General features: G+C 34.5%; 1 non-coding gene across 1 annotated transcript; it reads right to left on the bottom strand.

Annotated features, from left to right (window-relative positions):
- Positions 1–204: 204 nt before the first annotated feature.
- On the bottom strand, positions 205–311 carry LOC145633417 (small nucleolar RNA R71). Its single transcript, XR_014112744.1, has one exon. It is a non-coding gene; the product is annotated as a small nucleolar RNA R71 (small nucleolar RNA).
- Positions 312–5,725: the final 5,414 nt, after the last annotated feature.

Consider the following 5,725-nt stretch of genomic DNA (forward strand, 5'->3'; position numbering starts at 1 on the left):
CATTTAGCTAATTTTCTTGAAAAATGTGATACCATTAAGATAAATGGTGTAAGTGAAGATGCTATTAGACTTAGGTTGTTTTCATTTTCACTTAGAGATAAGGCAAGAAAATGGTTGTCCTCTAAATCATCTGATCCTTTTACCACTTGGACTTCTTTATCTCAAGCTTTTCTAAATAAATTTTTCCCACCCGCTAAAACGGCTAAATTGCGCAATGATATTACTAATTTCACTCAAAATGAATTAGAGTCATTATATGAGTCTTGGGAAAGGTTTAAAGATTTGCAACACCAATGTCCTCACCATGGAATACCTGATTAGCTACTTGTGCAAACTTTTTATAATGGCTTAAATCACTCTATTAGAAGTACTATAGATGCTGCAGCAGGTGGTGCTTTAATGAGTAAGACTACTGAAGAGGCTAATAAGTTATTAGAAGAACTTGCTTTTAACAATTATGGTTGTTCTAGTGAAAGATCAGTTGCTAAAATGAGTACAGGGATGTATGATGTGGATGGTATTAACATGTTAAATGCTAAGGTTGATAATTTGACTAAAATTTTCAGTAAAATGAGTAATGTTAGTCTTATCTCTAGTCCTGATTTGTCTTGTGATAATTGTGGGGGTGCACATGCTAGTAGTGAGTGTCTTAATTTTGAACAAGCTCAATATATTTCTAATTATAATCGATCACAAAATGACCCCTACTCTAATACTTATAACCCTGGCTGGAAGAACCATCCTAATTTTTCTTGGAGAAATCAAGGAAACCAAGGTAATAACCTTAGACCACAAAATCCACCTGGTTTCCCTCAAAGACAACAACCACAACAAGAGAGACCCTCATGGGAATTGGCTATTGAAAAACTTGCTAATGCTACTTCTGAGAGAATCATAAAATTGGAAAATAAGGTTGATCAATTAGCTAATTCAAACAAAAATGTGGAAGTTCAGTTAGGCCAATTGGCTAATGCTATTAATTCTAGAAACCAAGGAACTCTGCCTAGTCAAACTGAGGTTAACCCTAAAGAGCAATGCAAAGTTGTAACCTTAAGAAGTGGTAAAACCCTTGATGATGTAACTGTTCAAGCCAAGGCTAAAGAAGTAATCGATGAAAATGCCGAAGTTGAACCTGAAAGGCAACCTGAACTAGGCAGTGATGGTTCTAATCCTACCCCTATTCCTGTTAAGCCTTGTGTACCTCCCATTCCTTTTCCCCAAAGGCTTAAGCAAAATAAAGTGGATCATCAATTTGAAAAATTTCTTAAAATGTTTAAGCAATTGCAAGTTAATATTCCGTTTGCTGATGCATTGATGCAAATTCCTTCATATTCTAAATTTCTTAAAGAAATCATGTCTAAAAAGAGGAAATTGGAAGATTATGAAACTATTGCTTTGAGTGAAGAATGTAGTGCTGTAATTCAGAATAAGCTTCCTCCTAAATTAAAAGATCCTGGCAGCTTTTCTATTCCTTGCACTATTGGTGATGTTAATTTTTCTAAAGCTTTATGTGACTTAGGTGCAAGTGTGTCTCTAATGCCATTGTCTATTTACAAGAAGCTTGGTTTAAATGATTTAAAACGCACTACTATTTCTTTGCAACTTGCTGATAGGTCTGTTAAATATCCTCTAGGTGTAGTAGAAAATGTGCTAATGAAAGTTAGTAAATTCATTATACCTGTTGATTTCGTTATTCTTGATATGGATGAGGATGTTGACGTGCCTATTATTCTAGGAAGACCATTTTTGGCTACTGCTGGTACTGTAAATGATGTTAAAAATGGCAAGTTAACTTTTAAAATTGGTGAAGAAGAGGTGCAATTCAATTTATTTAAATCTGCCAAATATCCTTCTTTTACAGACCATGTGTTTAGAGTTGATGTGCTTGATGAATTAAATAAAGAAACGATTGATTCTATTTCTAAAGATACCCTTGAAGTGTGTCTAACAAGTGCAGGTACATCCCATAATGATGATATTGAGGTGTTGGAAATGGCCAATGCTTTAGAGGCATGCCCTCCATGGAAGAAAAGAGGTAATCAATTTGAGAAACTCGAGAAAGGTAATCCTCTTCCTCCTCCCTCTACTGTGCAAGCACCTACTTTAGAGTTAAAGCCTCTACCATCACATCTTAAATATGCTTTTCTAGGTGAAAATGATTCCTTGCCTATGATTGTAAATGCTTCAATATCTGATGAACAATTAGATAAACTTTTGCGTGTTTTAAGAGAAAGAAAGAAAGCAATTGGTTGGACTATTTATGATCTTAATGGAATAAGCCCATCTGTTTGTATGCATAAGATTTTGCTAGAAGAAGATTATAAACCTGTTGTTCAAAATCAAAGAAGATTAAACCCTAACATGCAAGAAGTAGTTAAGAAAGAAGTTTTAAAATGGTTAGATGCAGGAATAATTTATCCTATTTCTGATAGTCCTTGGATTAGTCCTGTACAAGTGGTACCTAAAAAAGGTGGAATGACTGTTGTGCCTAATGATAATAATGAATTAATTCCCACTAGAACAGTGACTGGCTGGAGAGTTTGCATAGACTATAGAAAACTTAATAGTGTAACTCGAAAAGATCACTTTCCTTTGCCATTCTTAGATCAAATGTTAGAGAGAGTTGCAGGTTATGACTATTATTGTTTTCTTGATGGATATTCTGGTTTTAATCAAATTCCTGTTGCTCCTAATGATCAGGAGAAGACTACCTTTACCTGTCCTTATGGTACATTTGCTTTTCGTCGTATGCCTTTCGGTTTATGTAATGCTCCAGCTACCTTTCAGCGTTGTATGATGTCTATTTTTTCTGATTATATAGAGAAAATTATGGAAGTGTTTATGGATGATTTTTCTGTTTTTGGATCATCTTTTGATAATTGTTTAGCTAACCTTTCTCTGATTTTGCAACGTTGTGAAGAGACTAATTTAGTTTTAAATTGGGAAAAGTGTCATTTCATGGTACAAGAAGGTATAGTGCTTGGGCATAAAGTTTCTGCAAAAGGAATTGAGGTAGATCGTGCGAAAATAGAAGTAATTGAAAAACTCCCACCTCCAATTAATGTTAAGGGAATTAGAAGTTTCTTAGGCCATGCGGGTTTTTATAGACGTTTCATTAAGGATTTTTCTAAGATTTCTAAACCCTTATGTGATTTGTTAAACAAAGATGCTCCCTTTGATTTTAATTCTGAATGTTTGCATGCATTTAACAAATTAAAGCAAGAGTTAATTTCAGCACCTATTGTGATAGCTCCAGATTGGAATTTTCCTTTTGAATTAATGTGTGATGCAAGTGATTATGCTCTTGGTGCTGTTTTAGGGCAGAGAAAAGATAAAAAGCTGCATGTAATTTATTATGCTAGTAAAATGCTTAATGATGCTCAATTAAATTATACAACTACTGAAAAAGAAATGCTTGCTGTTGTGTTTGCCATGGATAAATTTAGATCTTATCTTATAGGGTCTAAAGTAATTGTCTTCACAGATCACTCTGCCTTAAAATACTTGTTAAGTAAAGAGGAACCTAAGCCTAGATTAATTCGTTGGATTCTTTTACTACAAGATTTTAATTTAGAAATTAAAGATAAAAAAGGCATTGAAAATACTGTTGCAGATCACTTATCTAGATTGGAAGTTGATAATAATTCTGATATACCTATAAATGAATCATTTCCCGATGAACAATTGATGGCAATTGCTAGTATTCCTTGGTATGCTGATTTAGTAAACTATCTAGTAAGTGGTATTATTCCTTCAAATCTAAGCTATCATCAGAAAAAGAAATTTTTGTGGGATGTTAAACATTATTTCTGGGAAGAGCCTTTGTTATATAAATTTTGTGCTGATAGTCTCATTAGACGATGTGTGCCTGAAGAAGAATTTCATAACATATTGTATCATTGTCACTCTTTAGAGTGTGGTGGTCATTTTAGTACGAATAAGACAGTAGCTAAAGTTTGGCAATCTGGTTTTTATTGGCCTACTATGTATAAAGATGCTAGAGATTATGTTAGCAAATGTGATAGATGCCAACGAGTAGGTAACATATCTAAAAGAAATGAAATGCCTATGAATATTATGCTTGAAGTTGAGTTGTTTGATGTGTGGGGAATTGATTTTATGGGCCCCTTTCCTTCTTCCCATAACAACAGATACATTCTAGTTGCTGTTGACTATGTTTCTAAATGGGTAGAAGCTATAGCTACTCACACTGATGATTCTAAAGTTGTTATGAAATTTCTTAAAAAGAATATTTTTTCTAGATTTGGTGTTCCTAGAGCGATTTTAAGTGATGGAGGCTCTCATTTTTGTAATAAGCCGCTCGATTCTCTTTTAAGAAAGTATGGGGTTAAACATAAAGTTGCATTAGCTTATCATCCTCAAACCAATGGTCAAGTAGAGCTTGCTAATAGAGAGTTAAAACAAATTCTAGAGAAAACTGTGAACATTTCTAGGAAGGATTGGGCTAATAAGATTGATGATTCACTATGGGCGTATAGGACAGCCTTCAAAACACCTTTAGGCATGTCTCCTTATAAGCTAGTTTATGGAAAATCTTGCCATCTTCCCGTAGAAATAGAGCATAAGGCATTTTGGGCTATAAGGGAGTTAAACATGAACTTTAAGACTGCTGGGGCTAAGAGATTGCTACAATTGAGTGAATTAGAAGAGTTTAGGTTAGATGCTTATGAGAGCGCTAAAACATATAAAGAGAAAACTAAACTTTGGCATGATAAGCACATTAATCACAAGACTTTTGAAGTGGGACAGAAAGTTTTACTCTTTAACTCACGCTTGAAATTGTTTCCAGGAAAGTTGCGATCTAGATGGTCCGGTCCATTTACTGTTGTGAAAGTTTATCCATATGGTGCAGTTGAAATACAAGGAAAATCTGAAGTTTTCAAGGTGAATGGTCAGCGACTTAAACCTTACTTGGTTGATGAGATGGTGCCTACAGGAGTGACTTACTCCTTAGAAGAACCTACTGAAGATTAAGCACCAAATAGTCAAGCTCGTGACTTAAAACACGCGCTTCTTGGGAGGCAACCCAAGTTCTTTTTCTTTTCTTTTTTTCGGTTTTTGTTTGTTTTTCTCGTTCCTGTTTTATCTTTTCTATCTATTTGTTCTGTTTTCTTGCAGATTAGAAAATAAGATGGTGATCTGGACACTTCTAAATGAAGAGAAGGGAATTACTGCTTTTCTAGCTATAGCCAGCACCTGGTAGAATCTGCTGTTTCAGGGATGTGGCTGTTATGTGGTGTACCTGCTGTTGACAAGAGTAGCTGCTACAAACACCAAGCCTCAAATTCCACCAGGTTGTCTCTTTCTATGCTTAGTTTTCTTTGTTTTTGTGTCCTTGGTTGCTATAAATACACCAATTCTCTGCTTTTCAATTCTGTTTATTAACATTGAGGACAATGTTTGTCCTTAAGTGTGGGGAAGAGGTCAGAAATTGCTGCAAATGCCCTCTGTATTTTGAGTTATACTTAGTTTTGTTATGTGTTGCCATGTATGAAGCATGGCTGGGATTTTGTGCAGGTTTGAATGACTTAAAAATTTTGATATATGCCTGTTTTAGGGAAGTGCTGCCAAATTTTCTGCAGAATTTTCATGAAAAAAAAGAGAGTTTCGTTTTGATTGTTTCTAATTGACTTGTTTTGGATCAATAAAAAAATATATATATGGTATGTAAAGATAGCATAAGTCCTTCATTGACATTGGTTGT

The sequence above is a fragment of the Chenopodium album genome, chromosome 5, assembly GCF_948465745.1.
Source record: "Chenopodium album chromosome 5, dcCheAlbu1.1, whole genome shotgun sequence".
Lineage (NCBI taxonomy): Eukaryota > Viridiplantae > Streptophyta > Magnoliopsida > Caryophyllales > Amaranthaceae > Chenopodium > Chenopodium album.